Genomic DNA, 20,544 nt, shown 5'->3' with positions numbered 1-20,544 from the left:
TAACACAAGGGCCACAGTAACACAAGGGCCACAGTAACACAAGGGCCGCAGTGACACAAGGGCCACAGTAACACAAGACCCGCAGTAACACAAGGGCCGCAGTAACACAAGGGCCACAGTTACACAAGGGTCGCTGTAACACAAAGGCCGCAGTAACACAAGGGCCACAGTAACATGAGGGCCACAGGAACACAAGGGCCACAGTAACACAAGGGCCTTAGTTACACAGGGGACCACAGTAACACAAGTCCCACAGCAACACAAGTTTCACAGTAACACAAGAGCCTCTGTAACACAAGACCCACAGTAACACAAGGGTCGCAGTCTCACAAGAGCCTCAGTAACACAAGGGCAGCAGTAACACAAGGGCCTCAGTAACACAAGGGCCACAGTAACACAAGGGCCACAGTAATACAAGGGCCGCAGTAGCACAAGGGCTGCAGTAACACAAGACCCCCAGTAACACAAGGGCCGCAGTAACACATGGGCCGCAGTAACAAAAGGGCCGCAGTAACAAAAGGGCCGCAGTAACACAAGGACCGCAGTAACACAAGGACAGCAGTAACACAAGGGCCACAGTTACACAAGGGCCACAGTAACACAAGGGCCGCAGTAACACAATAGCTGCAGTAACACAAGGGTCACAGTAACACAAGGGCCGCAGTAACACAAATCCCACAGTAACACAAGGGCTGCAGTAACACAAGGGCCGCAGTAACACAAGGGTCGCAGTAACACGAAGGCCGCAATAACACAAAGGCCGCAGTAACACAAGGGCCGCAGGAACACAAGGGCCACAGTAACACAAGGGCCACAGTAACACAAGGGCCACAGTAACACAAGGGCCACAGTAACACAAGGGCCGCAGTGACACAAGGGCCGCAGTAACACAAGACCCGCAGTAACACAAGGGCCAAGTAACACAAGGGCCACAGTAACACAACGGTCGCTGTAACACAAAGACCGCAGTAACACAAGGGCCACAGTAACATGAGGCCACAGGAACACAAGGGCCACAGTAACACAAGGGCCACAGTAACACAAGTCCCACAGCAACACAAGTTTCACAGTAACACAAGAGCCTCTGTAACACAAGACCCACAGTAACACAAGGGCCTCAGGAACACAAGGGCCACATTAACACAAGGGCCGCAGTAAAACAAGGGCCACAGTAAAACAAGACCCGCAGTAACACAAGGGTCGCAGTATCACAAGAGCCTCAGTAATACAAGGGCAGCAGTAACAGAAGGGCCTCAGTAACACAAGGGCCACAGTAACACAAGGGCCACAGTAACACAAGGGCCGCAGTAACACAAGGGCCGCAGTAACACAAGGGCCGCAGTAACACAAGACCCCCAGTAACACAAGGGCCGCAGTAACACAAGGGCCGCAGTAACACAAGGGCCGCAGTAACACAAAGGCCACAGTAACACAAGGGCCACAGTAACACAAGGGCAACAGTAACACAAGGGCCGCAGTAACACAAAGGCCACAGTAACACAAGGGCCTCAGTAACACAAGGGCCGCAGTAACACAAGAGCTGCAGTAACACAAGGGTCACAGTAACACAAGGGCCACAGTAACACAAGGGCCTCAGTTACACAAGGGCCTCAGTAACACAAGGGCCTCAGTAACACAAGGGCCTCAGTAACACAAGGGCCGCAGTAACACAAGGGCCACAGGAACACAAGGGCCACAGTAAGACAAGAGCCGCAGGAACACAAGGGCCACAGGAACACAAGGGCCTCAGTAACACAAGGGCCACAGGAACACAAGGGCCACAGAAACACAAGGGCCACAGTAACACAAGGGCCACAGTAACACAAGAGCCTCAGTAACACAAGGGCCACAGTAACACGCGGGTCCCAGTAACACAAGGGCTGCAGTAACACAAGGGCTGCAGTAACACAAGGGCCGCAGTAACACAAGGGCCGCAGTAACACAAGGGCCGCAGTAACACAAGGGCCGCAGTCACACAAGGGCAGCAGTAACACAAGGTCCGCAGTAACACAAGGGCTGCAGTAACACAAGGGCTGCAGTAACACAAGGCCCGCAGTAACACAAGGGCCACAGTAACACAAGGGCCGCAGTAACACAAGGCCCGCAGTAACACAAATCCCGCAGTAACACAAGGGCTGCAGTAACACAAGGGCCGCAGTAACACAAGGGCCACAGTAACACAAGGGTCGCAGTAACACAAAGGCCGCAATAACACAAAGGCCGCAGTAACACAAGGGCCGCAGTAACACAAGGGCCACAGTAACACAATGGCCACAGTAACACAAGGGCCGCAGTGACACAAGGGCCGCAGTGACACAAGGGCCGCAGTAACACAAGAGCCGCAGTAACACAAGGGCCGCAGTAACACAAGCGCCACAGTAACACAAGGGCCTCAGTAACACAAGGGCCACATTAACACAAGGGCCGCAGTAAAACAAGGGCCACAGTAAAACAAGACCCGCAGTAACACAAGGGCTGCAGTAACACAAGAGCCTCAGTAACACAAGACCCACAGTAACACAAGGGCCTCAGTAATACAAGGGCCACATTAACACAAGGGCCGCAGTAAAACAAGGGCCACAGTAAAACAAGACCCGCAGTAACACAAGGGCTGCAGTAACACAAGACCCCCAGTAACACAAGGGCCGCAGTAACACAAGGGCCGCAGTAACACAAGGGCCGCAGTAACACAAGGGCCGCAGTAACACAAGGACCGCAGTAACACAAGGGCCACAGTAACACAAGGACAGCAGTAACACAAGGGCCACAGTATCACAAGGGCCTCAGTAACACAAGGGCCGCAGTAACACAAGAGCTGCAGTAACACAAGGGTCACAGTAACACAAGGGCCACAGTAACACAAGGGCCTCAGTTACATAAGGGCCACAGTTACACAAGGGCCACAGTAACATAAGGGCCTCAGTAACACAAGGGCCTCAGTAAAACAATGGCCGGAGTAACACAAGGGCCACAGGAACACAAGGGCCACAGTAAGACAAGAGCAGCAGGAACACAAGGGCCACAGTAATACAAGGGCCGCAGGAACACAAGGGCCACCGTAACACAAGGGCCACAGTAACATGAGGGCCACAGTAACACAAGACCCGCAGTAACACAAGGGCCGCAGTAACACAAGGGCCGCAGTAACACAAGGGCCACAGTAACACAAGGGCCGCAGTAACACAAGACCCGCAGTAACACAAGGGCTGCAGTAACACAAGGGCCGAAGTAACACAAAGGCCGCAGTAACACAAGCGCCACAGTAACACAAGGGCCGCAGTAACAGAAGGGCCGCAGTAACACAAGGGCCGCAGTAACACAAGGGCCGCAGTAACACAAGACCCGCAGTAACACAAGCGCTGCAGTAACACAAGGGCCACAGTAACACAAGGGTCGCAGTAACACAAAGGCCGCAATAACACAAAGGCCGCAGTAAAACAAGACCCGCAGTAACACAAGGGCCGCAGTAACACAAGGGCCGCAGTAACACAAGGGCCTCAGGAACACAAGGGCCACATTAACACAAGGGCCGCAGTAAAACAAGGGCCACAGTAAAACAAGACCCGCAGTAACACAAGGGTCGCAGTATCACAAGAGCCTCAGTAACACAAGGGCAGCAGTAACAGAAGGGCCTCAGTAACACAAGGGCCACAGTAACACAAGGGCCACAGTAACACAAGGGCCGCAGTAACACAAGGGCTGCAGTAACACAAGACCCCCAGTAACACAAGGGCCGCAGTAACACAAGGGCCGCAGTAACACAAGGGCCGCAGTAACACAAAGGCCACAGTAACACAAGGGCCACAGTAACACAAGGGCAACAGTAACACAAGGGCCGCAGTAACACAAAGGCCACAGTAACACAAGGGCCTCAGTAACACAAGGGTCACAGTAACACAAGGGCCACAGTAACACAAGGGCCTCAGTTACACAAGGGCCTCAGTAACACAAGGGCCTCAGTAACACAAGGGCCGCAGTAACACAAGGGCCACAGAAACACAAGGGCCACAGTAAGACAAGAGCCGCAGGAACACAAGGGCCACAGGAACACAAGGGCCACAGTAACACAAGGGCCACAGTAACACAAGGGCCACAGTAACACAAGGGCCACAGAAACACAAGGGCCACAGAAACACAAGGGCCACAGTAACACAAGGGCCACAGTAACACAAGAGCCTCAGTAACACAAGGGCCACAGTAACACGCGGGTCGCAGTAACACAAGGGCTGCAGTAACACAAGGGCTGCAGTAACACAAGAGCCGCAGTAACAGAAGGGCCGCAGTAACACAAGGGCCGCAGTAACACAAGGGCCGCAGTCACACAAGGGCCGCAGTAACACAAGGTCCGCAGTAACACAAGGGCTGCAGTAACACAAGGGCTGCAGTAACACAAGGGCCGCAGTAACACAAGGGCCACAGTAACACAAGGGCCGCAGTAACACAAGGGCCGCAGTAACACAAATCCCGCAGTAACACAAGGGCTGCAGTAACACAAGGGCCGCAGTAACACAAGGGCCACAGTAACACAATGGCCACAGTAACACAAGGGCCGCAGTGACACAAGGGCCGCAGTGACACAAGGGCCACATTAACACAAGGGCCGCAGTAAAACAAGGGCCACAGTAACACAAGGGCCACATTAACACAAGGGCCGCAGTAAAACAAGGGCCACAGTAAAACAAGGGTCGCTGTAACACAAAGGCCGCAGTAACGCAAGGGCCACAGTAACATGAGGGCCACAGGAACACAAGGGCCACAGTAACACAAGGGCCTCAGTAACACAAGGGCCACAGTAACACAAGTCACACAGCAACACAAGTGTCACAGTAACACAAGAGCCTCAGTAACACAAGACCCACAGTAACACAAGGGCCTCAGTAACACAAGGGCCACATTAACACAAGGGCCGCAGTAAAACAAGGGCCACAGTAAAACAAGACCCGCAGTAACACAAGGGCTGCAGTAACACAAGACCCCCAGTAACACAAGGGCCGCAGTACCACAAGGGCCGCAGTAACACAAGGGCCGCAGTAACACAAGGACCGCAGTAACACAAGGGCCACAGTAACACAAGGACAGCAGTAACACAAGGGCCACAGTATCACAAGGGCCTCAGTAACACAAGGGCCGCAGTAACACAAGAGCTGCAGTAACACAAGGGTCACAGTAACACAAGGGCCACAGTAACACAAGGGCCTCAGTTACACAAGGGCCACAGTTACACAAGGGCCACAGTAACATAAGGGCCTCAGTAACACAAGGGCCTCAGTAACACAATGGCCGGAGTAACACAAGGGCTACAGGAACACAAGGGCCACAGTAAGACAAGAGCAGCAGGAACACAAGGGCCACAGTAATACAAGGGCCGCAGGAACACAAGGGCCACAGTAACACAAGGGCCACAGTAACATGAGGGCCACAGTAACACAAGACCCGCAGTAACACAAGGGCCGCAGTAACACAAGGGCCGCAGTAACACAAGGGCCACAGTAACACAAGGGCCGCAGTAACACAAGACCCGCAGTAACACAAGGGCTGCAGTAACACAAGGGCCGAAGTAACACAAAGGCCGCAGTAACACAAGCGCCACAGTAACACAAGGGCCGCAGTAACAGAAGGGCCGCAGTAACACAAGGGCCGCAGTAACACAAGGGCCGCAGTAACACAAGACCCGCAGTAACACAAGCGCTGCAGTAACACAAGGGCCACAGTAACACAAGGGTCGCAGTAACACAAAGGCCGCAATAACACAAAGGCCGCAGTAAAACAAGACCCGCAGTAACACAAGGGCCGCAGTAACACAAGGGCCGCAGTAACACAAGGGCCGCAGTAACACAAGGGCCACAGTAACACAAGGGTCGCAGTAACACAAAGGCCACAGTAACACAAGGGCCACAGTAACATGAGGGCCACAGTAACATGAGGGCCACAGTAACACAAGAGCCACAGTAACACAAGGGCCGCAGTAACACAAGGGCCGCAGTAACACAAGGGCCTCAGTAACACAAGGGCCACAGTAACACAAGACCCGCAGTAAAACAAGTGTTGCAGTAACACAAGAGCCTCAGTAACACAAGACCCACATTAACACAAGGGCCTCAGTAACACAAGGGCCACATTAACACAAGGGCCGCAGTAACACAAGGGCCACAGTAACACAAGACCCGCTGTAACACAAGGGTCGCAGTATCACAAGAGCCTCAGTAACACAAGGGCAGCAGGAACACAAGGGCCTCAGTAACACAAGGGCCACATTGACACAAGACCCACAGTAACACAAGGGCCTCAGTTACACAAGACCCGCAGTAACACAAGGGCCTCAGTAACACAAGGGCCACAGTAACACAAGACCTGCAGTAACACAAGGGTCGCAGTAACACAAGGGCCGCAGTAACACAAAGGCCGCAGTAACACAAGTCCCACAGTAACACAAGTCCCACAGTAACACAAGGGCCACAGTAACACAAGGGCCACAGCAACACAAGACCGCGGTAACACAAGGGTCGCAGTAACACAAGAGCCTCAGTAACACAAGGGCAGCAGTAACACAAGGGCCTCAGTAACACAAGGGCCACAGTAACACAAGGGCCACAGTAACACAAGGGCCGCAGTAATACAAGGGCTGCAGTAACACAAGACCCCCAGTAACACAAGGGCCGCAGTAACACAAGGGCCGCAGTAACACAAGGACCGCAGTAACACAAAGGCCACAGTAACACAAGGGCCACAGTAACACAAGGGCCGCAGGAACATGAGGGCCACAGGAACACAAGGGCCACAGTAACATAAGGGCCTTAGTAACACAAGGGCCACAGTAACACAAGTCCCACAGCAACACAAGTTTCACAGTAATACAAGAGCCTCTGTAACACAAGACCCACAGTAACACAAGGGCCTCAGTAACACAAGGGCCACATTAACACAAGGGCCGCAGTAAAACAAGGGCCACAGTAAAACAAGACCCGCAGTAACACAAGGGTCGCAGTCTCACAAGAGCCTCAGTAACACAAGGGCAGCAGTAACACAAGGGCCTCAGTAACACAAGGGCTGCAGTAACACAAGACCCCCAGTAACACAAGGGCCTCAGTAACACAAGGGCCTCAGTAACACAAGGGTCGCAGTAACACAAAGGCCGCAATAACACAAAGGCCGCAGTAACACAAGGGCCGCAGGAACACAAGGGCCACAGTAACACAAGGGCCACAGTAACACAAGAGCTGCAGTAACACAAGGGTCACAGTAACACAAGGGCCGCAGTAACACAAATCCCACAGTAACACAAGGGCTGCAGTAACACAAGGGCCGCAGTAACACAAGGGCCACAGTAACACAAGGGTCGCAGTAACACAAAGGCCGCAATAACACAAAGGCCGCAGTAACACAAGGGCCGCAGGAACACAAGGGCCACAGTAACACAAGGGCCACAGTAATACAAAGGCCGCAGTAACACAAGGGCCGCAGGAACACAAGGGCCACAGTAACACAAGGGCCACAGTAACACAAGGGCCACAGTAACACAAGGGCCGCAGTGACACAAGGGCCGCAGTAACACAAGACCCGCAGTAACACAAGGGCCAAGTAACACAAGGGCCACAGTAACACAACGGTCGCTGTAACACAAAGGCCGAAGTAACACAAGGGCCACAGTAACACAAGTTTCACAGTAACACAAGAGCCTCTGTAACACAAGACCCACAGTAACACAAGGGCCTCAGGAACACAAGGGCCACATTAACACAAGGGCCGCAGTAAAACAAGGGCCACAGTAAAACAAGACCCGCAGTAACACAAGGGTCGCAGTATCACAAGAGCCTCAGTAACACGAGGGCAGCAGTAACACAAGGGCCTCAGTAACACAAGGGCCACAGTAACACAAGGGCCACAGTAACACAAGGGCCGCAGTATCACAAGGGCTGCAGTAACACAAGACCCCCAGTAACACAAGGGCCGCAGTAACACAAGGGCCGCAGTAACACAAGGGCCGCAGTAACACAAGGACCGCAGTAACACAAAGGCCACAGTAACACAAGGGCCACAGTAACACAAGGGCCACAGTAACACAAGGGCCGCAGTAACACAAAGGCCACAGTAACACAAGGGCCTCAGTAACACAAGGGCCGCAGTAACACAAGAGCTGCAGTAACACAAGGGTCACAGTAACACAAGGGCCACAGTAACACAAGTGCCTCAGTTACACAAGGGCCACAGTAACACAAGGGCCTCAGTAACACAAGGGCCTCAGTAACACAAGGGCCGCAGTAACACAAGACCCACAGTCACACAAGGGCAGAGGTAACACAAGGGCTTCAGTAACACAAGGGCCACAGTGACACAAGGGCAGCAGTAACACAAGACCCGCAGTAACACAAGGGTCGCAGTAACACAAGGGTCTCAGTAACACAAGGGCAGCAGTAACCCATGACCCGCAGTAACACAAGGGTCGCAGTAACACAAGGGCCACAGAAACACAAGACCCACAGTAACACAAGGGCCTCAGTAACACAAGACCCGCAGTAACACAAGGGTCGCAGTAACACAAGACCCGCAATAACACAAGGGTCGCAGTAACACAATGGCCTCTGTAACACAAGGGCCACAGTAACACAAGACCCGCAGTAACACAAGGGCCTCAGTAACACAAGGGCCGCAGTAACACAAGGGCCGCAGTAACACAAGACCCGCAGTAACACAAGGGTCGCAGTAACACAAGACCCTAGGTAACACAAGGGCCGCAGTAACACAAGGGCCTCAGTAACACAAGACCCGCAGTAACACAAGGGCCGCAGTAACACAAGACCCGCAGTAACACAAGGGCCGCAGTAACACAAGGGTCGCAGTAACACAAGAACCGCAGTAACACAAGGGTCGCAGTAACACAAGGGCTGCAGTAACACAAGGGCCGCAGTAACACAAGGGCCGCAGTAACACAAGAGCTGCAGTAACACAAGGGTCACAGTAACACAAGGGCCACAGTAACACAAGGGTCGCAGTAACACAAGGGCCGCAGTAACACAAGGGCCGCAGTTACACAAATCCCGCAGTAACACAAGGGCTGCAGTAACACAAGGGCCACAGTAACATTTGGGCCTCAGTAACATAAGGGCCGCAGTAACACAAGGACCACAGTAACATTAGGGCCACAGTAACACAAGGGCCGCAGTAACACAAGGGCCGCAGTAACACAAGGGCCGCAGTAACACAAGGGCCGCAGTAACACAAGGGCCGTAGTAACACAAGAGCCTCAGTAACACAAGGGCCGCAGTAACACAAGAGCTGCAGTAACACAAGGGTCACAGTAACACAAGGGCCACAGTAACACAAGGGCCTCAGTAACACAAGGGCCACAGTAACACAAGGGCCGCAGTAACACAAGGCCCGCAGTAACACAAGGGCCACAGTAACACAAGGGCCGCAGTAACACAAGGGCCGCAGTAACACAAGGGCCGCAGTAACACAAGGGCTGCAGTAACACAAGGGCCGCAGTAACACAAGGGCCGCAGTAACACAAGGGCCGCAGTAACACAAGGGCCGCAGCAAGACGCGGGCCGCAGTAACACAAGGGCCGCAGTAACACAAGGGCCGCAGTAACACAAGGGCTGCAGTAACACAAGGGCCGCAGTAACACAAGGACCGCAGTAACACAAGGGCCGCAGTAACACAAGGGCCGCAGCAAGACGCGGGCCGCAGTAACACAAGGGCCGCAGTAACAGAAGGGCCGCAGTAACACAAGGGCCGCAGTAACACAAGGGCCGCAGTAACACAAGGGCCGCAGTAACACAAGGGCCGCAGTAACAGAAGGGCCACAGTAACACAAGGGCCACAGTAACACAAGGGCCACAGTAACACAAGGGCCACAGTAACACAAGGGCCGCATTAACACAAATCCCGCAGTAACACAAAGGCCGCAGTAACACAAGGACCACAGTAACACATGGGCCTCAGTAACACAAGGGCCGCAGTAACACAAGGGCCGCAGTAACACAAGGGCGGCAGTAACACAAGACCCACATTAACACAAGGGCCGCAGTAACACAAGGGCCGCAGTAACACAAAGGCCGCAGTAACACAAGGGCCACAGTGACACAAGACCCGCAGTAACACAACGGCCACAGTAACACAAGGGCCGCAGTAACACAACGGCCGCAGTAACACAACGGCCACAGTAACACAAGAGCCGCAGTAACACAAGGGCTGCAGTAACACAAGGGCCACAGTAACACAAGGGCCTCAGTAACACAAGGGCCGCAGTAACACAAGGGCCGCAGTAACAGAAAGGCCGCAGTAACACAAGACCCACAGTAACACAAGGGCCGCAGTAACACAAGGGCCGAAGTAACACAAAGGCCGCAGTAACACAAGGACGACAGTAACACAAGGGCCTCAGTAACACAAGGGCCGCAGTAACACAAGGGCCGTAGTAACACAAGGGCCGCACTAACACAAAGGCCGCAGTAACACAAGACCCACAGTAACACAAGGGCCGCAGTAACACAAGGGCCGCAGTAACACAAAGGCCACAGTAACACAAGGGCCATAGTAACACAAGGGCCGCAGGAACACAAGGCCCGCAGTAACACAAGGGCCGCAGTAACACAAAGGCCGCAGTAACACAAGTCCCACAGTAACACAAGGGCCACAGTAACACAAGGGCCACAGCAACACAAGACCCGCAGTAACACAAGGGTCGCAGTAACACAAGAGCCTCAGTAACACAAGACCCACAGTAACACAAGGGCCGAGGTAACACAAGGGCCTCAGTAACACAAGGGCCACAGTAACACAAATCCCGCAGTAACACAAGGGCTGCAGTAACACAAGGGCCACAGTAACACAAGGGTCGCCATGACACAAAGGCCACAATAACACAAAGGCCGCAGTAACACAAGACCCACAGTAACACAAGGGCAGAGGTAACACAAGGGCCTCAGTAACACAAGGGCCACAGTGACACAAGGGCAGCAGTAACACAAGACCCGCAGTAACACAAGGGTCGCAGTAACACAAGGGCCTCAGTAACACAAGGGCAGCAGTAACCCATGACCCGCAGTAACACAAGGGTCGCAGTAACACAAGGGCCACAGAAACACAAGACCCACAGTAACACAAGGGCCTCAGTAACACAAGACCCGCAGTAACACAAGGGTCGCAGTAACACAAGACCCGCAATAACACAAGGGTCGCAGTAACACAATGGCCTCAGTAACACAAGGGCCACAGTAACACAAGACCCGCAGTAACACAAGGGCCTCAGTAACACAAGGGCCGCAGTAACACAAGGGCCGCTGTAACACAAGACCCGCAGTAACACAATGGTCGCAGTAACACAAGACCCTAGGTAACACAAGGGCCGCAGTAACACAAGGGCCTCAGTAACACAAGACCCGCAGTAACACAAGGGCCGCAGTAACACAAGACCCGCAGTAACACAAGGGCCGCAGTAACACAAGGGTCGCAGTAACACAAGAACCGCAGTAACACAAGGGTCGCAGTAACACAAGGGCAGCAGTAACACAAGGGCCGCAGTAACACAAGGGCCGCAGTAACACAAGAATTGCAGTAACACAAGGGTCACAGTAACACAAGGGCCGCAGTAACACAAGGGTCGCAGTAACACAAGGGCCGCAGTAACACAAGGGCCGCAGTAACACAAGGGCCGCAGTTACACAAATCCCGCAGTAACACAAGGGCTGCAGTAACACAAGGGCCACAGTAACATTTGGGCCTCAGTAACATAAGGGCCGCAGTAACACAAGGACCACAGTAACATTAGGGCCACAGTAACACAAGGGCCGCAGTAACACAAGGGCCTCAGTAACACAAGGGCCGCAGTAACACAAGAGTTGCAGTAACACAAGGGTCACAGTAACACAAGGGCCACAGTAGCACAAGGACCACAGTAACATTAGGGCCGCAGTAACACAAGGGCCGCAGTAACACAAGGGCCGCAGTAACACAAGGGCCGCAGTAACACAAGGGCCGCAGTAACACAAGAGCCTCAGTAACACAAGGGCCGCAGTAACACAAGAGCCGCAGTAACACAAGGGTCACAGTAACACAAGGGCCTCAGTAACACAAGGGCCACAGTAACACAAGGGCCGCAGTAACACAAGGCCCGCAGTAACACAAGGGCCGCAGTAACACAAGGGCCGCAGTAACACAAGGGCCGCAGTAACACAAGGGCCGCAGTAACACAAGGGCCGCAGTAACACAAGGGCCGCAGTAACACAAGGGCCGCAGTAACACAAGGGCCGCAGCAAGACGCGGGCCGCAGTAACACAAGGGCCGCAGTAACACAAGGGCCGCAGTAACACAAGGGCCGCAGTAACACAAGGGCCGCAGTAACACAAGGGCCGCAGTAACACAAGGGCTGCAGTAACACAAGGGCCGCAGTAACACAAGGGCCGCAGTAACACAAGGGCCGCAGTAACACAAGGGCCGCAGCAAGACACGGGCCGCAGTAACACAAGGGCCGCAGTAACACAAGGGCCGCAGTAACACAAGGGCCGCAGTAACACAAGGGCCGCAGTAACACAAGGGCCGCAGTAACACAAGGGCCGCAGTAACAGAAGGGCCACAGTAACAGAAGGGCCACAGTAACACAAGGGCCACAGTAACACAAGGGCCGCAGTAACACAAATCCCGCAGTAACACAAAGGCCGCAGTAACACAAGGACCACAGTAACACAAGGGCCTCAGTAACACAAGGGCCGCAGTAACACAAGGGCCGCAGTAACACAAGGGCCGCAGTAACACAAGGGCCGCAGTAACACAGGGGCCGCAGTAACACAAGACCCACATTAACACAAGGGCCGCAGTAACACAAGGGCCGCAGTAACACAAAGGCCGCAGTAACACAAGGGCCACAGTGACACAAGGGCTGCAGTAACACAAGGGCCACAGTAACACAAGGGCTGCAGTAACACAAAGGCCGCAGTAACACAAGACCCACAGTAACACAAGGGCCGCAGTAACACAAGGGCCGCAGTAACACAAAGGCCGCAGTAACACAAGGGCCACCGTAACACAAGACCCACATTAACACAAGGGCCGCAGTAACACAAGGGCCGCAGTAACACAAAGGCCGCAGTAACACAAGGGCCACAGTGACACAAGACCCGCAGTAACACAACGGCCGCAGTAACACAAGGGCCACAGTAACACAAGGGCCGCAGTAACACAAGGGCTGCAGTAACACAAGGGCCACAGTAACACAAGGGCCTCAGTAACACAAGGGCCGCAGTCACACAAGGGCCGCAGTAACACAAAGACCGCAGTAACACAAGGGCCGCAGTAACACAAGGGCCGAAGTAACACAAAGGCCGCAGTAACACAAGGACGACAGTAACACAAGGGCCTCAGTAACACAAGGGCCGCAGTAACACAAGGGCCGTAGTAACACAAGGGCCGCAGTAACACAAAGGCCGCAGTAACACAAGACCCACAGTAACACAAGGGCCGCAGTAACACAGGGGCCACAGTAACACAAAGGCCACAGTAACACAAGGGCCACAGTAACACAAGGGCCGCAGTAACACAAGGCCCGCAGTAACACAAGGGCCACAGTAACACAAGGGCCACAGTAACACAAGGGCCGCAGTAACACAAGGGCCGCAGTAACACAAGGGCCGCAGTAACACAAAGGCCGCAGTAACACAAGACCCACAGTAACACAAGGGCCGCAGTAACACAAGGGCTGCAGCAACACAAAGGCCGCAGTAACACAAGGACGACAGTAACACAAGGGCCTCAGTAACACAAGGGCCGCAGTAACACAAGGGCCGCAGTAACACAAGGGTCGCAGTAACACAAGGGCCTCAGTAACACAAGGGCCACAGTAACACAAGACCCGCAGTAACACAAGGGCCTCAGTAACACAAGGGCTGCAGTAACACAATGGCCGTAGTAACAGAATGGCCACAGTAACACAAGGGCCGCAGTAACACAATGGCCGTAGTAACAGAATGGCCGCAGTAACACAAGGGCCGCAGTAACACAAGGGCCGCAGTAACACAAGGGCCACAGTAATACAAGGGCCGCAGTAACACAAGGGCTGCAGTAACACAAGGGCTGCAGTAACACAAGGGCTGCAGTAACACAAGGGCCGCAGTAACACAAGACCCGCAGTAACACAAGGGCCGCAGTACACAAGACCTGCAGTAACACAAGGGCCGCAGTAACACAAGACCTGCAGTAACACAAGGGCCGCAGTAACACAAAGGCCGCAGTAACACAAGGACGACAGTAACACAAGGGCTTCAGTAACACAAGGGCTGCAGTAACACAAGGGCCGCAGTAACACAAGACCCACAGTGACACAAGGGCCGCAGTAACACAAGGGCCGCAGTAACACAAAGGCCGCAGTAACACAAGGGCCACAGTAACACAAGACCCGCAGTAACACAATACCCGCAGTAACACAAAGGCCGCAGTAACACAAGGGCCGCAGCAAGACACGGGCCGCAGTAACACAAGGGCCTCAGTAACACAAGGGCCGCAGTAACACAAGGGCCGCAGTAACACAAGGGCCGCAGTAACACAAGGGCCGCAGTAACACAAGACCCACATTAACACAAGGGCCGCAGTAACACAAGGGCCGCAGTAACACAAAGGCCGCAGTAACACAAGGGCCACAGTGACACAAGACCCGCAGTAACACAACGGCCACAGTAACACAAGGGCCGCAGTAACACAAGGGCTGCAGTAACACAAGGGCCACAGTAACACAAGGGCTGCAGTAACACAAAGGCCGCAGTAACACAAGACCCACAGTAACACAAGGGCCGCAGTAACACAAGGGCCGCAGTAACACAAAGGCCGCAGTAACACAAGGGCCACAGTAACACAAGACCCACATTAACACAAGGGCCGCAGTAACACAAGGGCCGCAGTAACACAAAGGCCGCAGTAACACAAGGGCCACAGTGACACAAGACCCGCAGTAACACAACGGCCGCAGTAACACAAGGGCCACAGTAACACAAGGGCCGCAGTAACACAAGGGCCGCAGTAACACAAGGGCCACAGTAACACAAGGGCCTCAGTAACACAAGGGCCGCCGTAACACAAGGGCCGCAGTAACACAAAGGCCGCAGTAACACAAGACCCACAGTAACACAAGGGCCGCAGTAACACAAGGGCCGAAGTAACACAAAGGCCGCAGTAACACAAGGACGACAGTAACACAAGGGCCTCAGTAACACAAGGGCCGCAGTAACACAAGGGCCGCAGTAACACAAGGGCCGTAGTAACACAAGGGCCGCAGTAACACAAAGGCCGCAGTAACACAAGACCCACAGTAACACAAGGGCCGCAGTAACACAAGGGCCGCAGTAACACAAAGGCCACAGTAACACAAGGGCCACAGTAACACAAGGGCCGCAGTAACACAAGGCCCGCAGTAACACAAGGGCCACAGTAACACAAGGGCCACAGTAACACAAGGGCCGCAGTAACACAAGGGCCGCAGTAACACAAGGGCCGCAGTAACACAAAGGCCGCAGTAACACAAGACCCACAGTAACACAAGGGCCGCAGTAATACAAGGGCTGCAGCAACACAAAGGCCGCAGTAACACAAGGACGACAGTAACACAAGGGCCTCAGTAACACAAGGGCCGCAGTAACACAAGGGCCGCAGTAACACAAGGGTCGCAGTAACACAAGGGCCTCAGTAACACAAGGGCCACAGTAACACAAGACCCGCAGTAACACAAGGGCCTCAGTAACACAAGGGCTGCAGTAACACAATGGCCGTAGTAACAGAATGGCCACAGTAACACAAGGGCCGCAGTAACACAATGGCCGTAGTAACAGAATGGCCGCAGTAACACATGGGCCGCAGTAACACAAGGGCCGCAGTAACACAAGGGCCACAGTAATACAAGGGCCGCAGTAACACAAGGGCTGCAGTAACACAAGGGCTGCAGTAACACAAGGGCTGCAGTAACACAAGGGCCGCAGTAACACAAGACCCGCAGTAACACAAGGGCCGCAGTACACAAGACCTGCAGTAACACAAGGGCCGCAGTAACACAAGACCTGCAGTAACACAAGGGCCGCAGTAACACAAAGGCCGCAGTAACACAAGGACGACAGTAACACAAGGGCTTCAGTAACACAAGGGCTGCAGTAACACAAGGGCCGCAGTAACACAAGACCCACAGTGACACAAGGGCCGCAGTAACACAAGGGCCGCAGTAACACAAAGGCCGCAGTAACACAAGGGCCACAGTAACACAAGACCCGCAGTAACACAATACCCGCAGTAACACAAAGGCCGCAATAACAGAAGGGCCACAGTAACACGAGGGCCGCAGTAACACGAGGGCCGCAGCAACACGAGGGCCGCAGCAACACGAGGGCCGCAGCAACACGAGGGCCGCAGCAACACGAGGGCCGCAGCAACACGAGGGCCGCAGCAACACGAGGGCCGCAGGAACACGAGGGCCGCAGTAACACGAGGGCGGCAGTAACATAAGGGCCGCAGTAACATGAGGGCTGCAAGAACACAAGGCCACAGGAACACAATGTCACAGGAACACAAGCACACAGCAGTGTAAGGGTCACAGCGGTGTAAGGGTCACAGTGTTAAGGAATGGGTTAAGAGACATTCCAATTAGATGTCTCATTGATGTTAAGTATCCAATAATTGACACTGATCTGTAAAGAGTCTGCAGGTGGCCTTTGTGGCATGTGATGTGTTGATAGAGTTTTGGTACAGAGTGTCTTCAAAGAAAAATAAAGGTGTTTTAGAAAAGGAGTAGAACTCTAACTCTTTACTCAACAGCAGTCAGAGGGTCACAGTGGTAGCAGAGGATGGTTACTGTGCAAAGGATAAGTGTTGAAGGGTGCAACTTTTCCAGAAGAAAAAAATAATCTGCATCAACTCAGCAGTGAGTGAGAAGGAAAAAAGAAAATATAGCAGCACCTAGGATAAAGATGGTCGGATTTGACTATCCGCTATTATGTTCTGAAAGGGGATTCTGTGACCAATAGAGAAGTGCAGTTGTTATGTGGATTAAGGATACCCAGCGATGAAGAAAGCACACATGAAACTGGATATTTAACAGGATAAGGCAACAGTTTTTGGAAAGACGATGGACTTATAATTTACACAGTCGGGACACTATTGCCTTCCATTACTGGCAAATAATATTTCAGGTGCAGTTGTTGAGGATGTATCAGTGGCCGCTGGAAATGGGACTTTAGCTGATAAAAAGATTGTGGTATTAAAACTGCATAGGCAATTTGCGCATCCGTCTCCTCTGAGGCTGAAAATTTTATTCAAGGATGCAGGGGTAAGGGATGAAGACTTAAGCTGATAGAACAGGTTAGTGACCGCTGTGAGGTTTGTAGGAAGTACAGAAGGACACCAGCACGACCGATAGTAACCCTACCTTTGGCCAGGCAATTTAACAACATTGTGGCCCTGGACCTTAGGATTTGGGATAAAGCTAATCATATATTTATTTTGCATTTTCTATATTTAGCAACCAGATTTAGTCAATCAACTATTATACGAAGTAAATAAAAGATAGTAATCCTGGATCAGATTGTGGAAAAATGGATAGGGATAGGAATGGGCCCACCGGCAAAATTCCTTACAAACAACGGGGGAGAATTTGCTAATGATGAGCTTAGGGATATAATAATAACAATAATCTTTATTGTCACAAGTAGGTTTACATTAACACTGTAATGAAGTTACTGTGAAAAGCCCCTAGTCGCCACACTCCGGCGCCTGTTCGGGTACACAGGGGGAGAATTCAGAATTCTCAGCTGGTACAGGAATTGAACCCGCGCTGCTGGCCTTGTTCTGCATCACACCAGCTGTCTAGCCCACTGAGCTAAAGTGTGAAAACATGAATGTCACAGTTATGAATACGGCTGCGGAAAGCCCATTTAGTCTATTTTGGATTGACCAGCCTCCAGCCTGGGAAGGGACGACAATTAGCTCTGCCTTTGCTGAGCATTTCACAGCAGTAGAAAAGCCTTCTTGGAAGCAGAAGTCTCTGAAATAATTCGCAGAGCTTTAAGGCATAATGTAGGGCCATCAAATACCGTTTCTCAGCAAGGAAACATAGTATACTATGAGAGAGACAATTGTAATGAATGGTGTCATGTGAGAGTACCTTTAAGAAATTGGTGTTTAAGAAATGTACCTTTAAGAAATGGAGCTGCTCATATTACTGCAGTGATGTCAGAGTGTGGGTGGAGCTCAGCTATACTTCTGCTTTTTAGTTTCAGTTTGAGAAAAGCTTGGGTGTGTCTGTGTTTTTTCAGTGAGCTGCATCTGAAGTAGAGCTGCACTGTTGATCTCTGCCATCCAAAGACTATCTATGGATCACTTGGTGAACCCAGAATTGTAAAAGGTCTCAGTATTGAATGTAAACTCAATGTTTGAAGGTTTGTTATGTCTTTTGGATGTTAAAAGGACAGCTTACAGGGTTACTTAGCGTTGTAGTCTTTGGGGTTGTATTTGTTTTACTGGTTGCTAAGATGTTCACTGGTTGTTCTAAAAAGGATAACTTGAGTTCATAGAATAAAAATTGTTTTGTTTTAAAGGAATACTTGTCCATTTTCTGCTGTACCACACCTGTAGAGTACGCCGTGTGCTCCCCATACCACAATCTATTAAAAGTTGTGGGTCAGGTGAACTCCATGATACACTTTGGGGTTCTCTAAACCCTGACCCATAACAATTGGGGGCTCGAGGGGGATAAAAGTCTATCTATTGGATTGGTTCAGTGAACTTCAAGACAGTGAGGGGTGAGCATATTGTGGTTGCTTTTCAGGTGTGGTATTTTAGTTTAAGTGGGGAGTGTGTTGTGGACAATGGATCTTTCAGAGGCTCAGATGTTTTTGAGGGTGGAGACGGTCACACGCAGTACCTTACGGACAGAGACTAAAAGCAGACTGTTAGATTTGGCAAAAACACTGCAGTTAACATTACCTAACAAAATGCGAAAAGATGAGGTCATTATGGCGGTGGCTAAGCATTTAAAGTTGCCTGAGATACAGTCTGACTCATTAGAAATGGCAAAGATCCAGTTGCAGATTAAGCAACTTGAACATGAAAAAGAATTAAAGCAGCTTGAATATGCAAGAGGGAAAAAGAAAGAGAAAGGGAGATGCAGATCGGGGAAAAAGAAAAGGAGAGAGAAGAAAGAAACAAAGAAAGAGTAGCCCTAGCAGAACAAAAAGAAAGAGATAGAGAGGAAAGGGAAAAAGAGAGAGAGTTTGAACTTCAGAAAATGGCTATGAAACATAAGTCAGTTAAAACTGGCAGATGTAAAGGGAAACCTACAGTTGGATGATAGTGATGAGAGTGAGAAAGAGCATCATAGTCGAAGGCGTGGTGGGGTCGATTTAAATATGTCCAAGGTTTGACGAGAAGGAGGTAGAAGCCTTTTTCATTTCAGTTGAGGAGGTAGCTAAACAAATGAAAAGGCCACAGGACATGTGGGTATTACTGATTCAAACAAAGCTGGTAGGTACGACTAGTGAAGTGTTTGCATCACTACCGGAGGAGGTATCTGAGACGTATGAGGAGGTGAAAAAATCCATCTTAGGTGCATATGAACTAGTGCCTGAAGCTTACAGACAAAGGTTTAGAAATTTAAGGAAAGAATTTGGTCAAACATTCATGGAGTTTGAAAGGCTCAAACAAAGTAATTTTGATACGTGGATAAGGGCTTTGAAAATAGACCAAACGTATGAAGCTCTCAGAGAAATTATACTTTTGGAGGAGTTTAAAAATTCAATTCCTGAAGTACTGAGAACTCGTGTGGAAGAGCAGAGGGTTAAAACTGCGAGATTAGCAGCAGAAATGGCAGATGATTATGAATTAGTTCATAAATCAAAGATTGGTTTCCGACATCAGTTTCAGCCGGTGAGGGATAGAAACTGGGGACATGAGAAATACTCAAGTGGGAAAGGTAAAGGTGATCTGATGGGAGATAATAAGGAGAGTGTACCTCAGATTCAATAAGAAATCCAGGAGGGTGGAAAAGAAATGAAAAGTTTCAAATGTTTTCACTGTAATAAACTAGGCCATGTAAAGTCACAATGCTGGTGGTTGAAGAAAAGCACTGGGAAGGCTGATGTGGATAAGACAGTGGGGTTTGTTAAAGTGGTAAAGGAAAACCCAAGGGAAGTGAAGGAGGTGCGAAAGATTGTACAGCCTGATCAAGAGGTGATTGATAAGAAGGTGCCAGATGTCTTTCAAGAATTTACTTGTGTGGGTAAAGTTTACTCATGTGTATCAGGAGGAGCAGGTAAAGAAGTCACAATTTTAAGAGATACGGGAGCTAGTCAATCTTTAATGGTAAGAGATGAGGAGTTATGTAGGTTGGGAAGAATGTTGCCAGAAAATATGTGGAATTCAGGGTGAGAGGAGTAGCGTTCCATTATATAAGGTAAGGTTGGAAAGTCCAGTGAAGAGTGGTGAAGTGATGGTAGGAGTAATAGACAAGTTACCTTGTCCATGAAAACAGTTTATCTTGGGTCATGATATAGCTGGATCGCAAGTGGGAGTGATGCCTAC

At 51.4% G+C, this 20,544-nt stretch overlaps 1 protein-coding gene across 1 annotated transcript in view; it reads right to left on the bottom strand.

Moving 5' to 3' along the window:
- LOC140398975 (metabotropic glutamate receptor 6-like) overlaps positions 1-20,544 on the bottom strand; it is a 194,337-nt gene that overhangs the window by 88,342 nt on the left and 85,451 nt on the right. The window lies entirely within an intron of this gene.

This window comes from Scyliorhinus torazame, chromosome 22 (genome assembly GCF_047496885.1).
Source record: "Scyliorhinus torazame isolate Kashiwa2021f chromosome 22, sScyTor2.1, whole genome shotgun sequence".
Lineage (NCBI taxonomy): Eukaryota > Metazoa > Chordata > Chondrichthyes > Carcharhiniformes > Scyliorhinidae > Scyliorhinus > Scyliorhinus torazame.
Note: the sequence above shows the minus strand (reverse complement) of the source record. Positions and strands in the feature narration are given on the sequence as shown.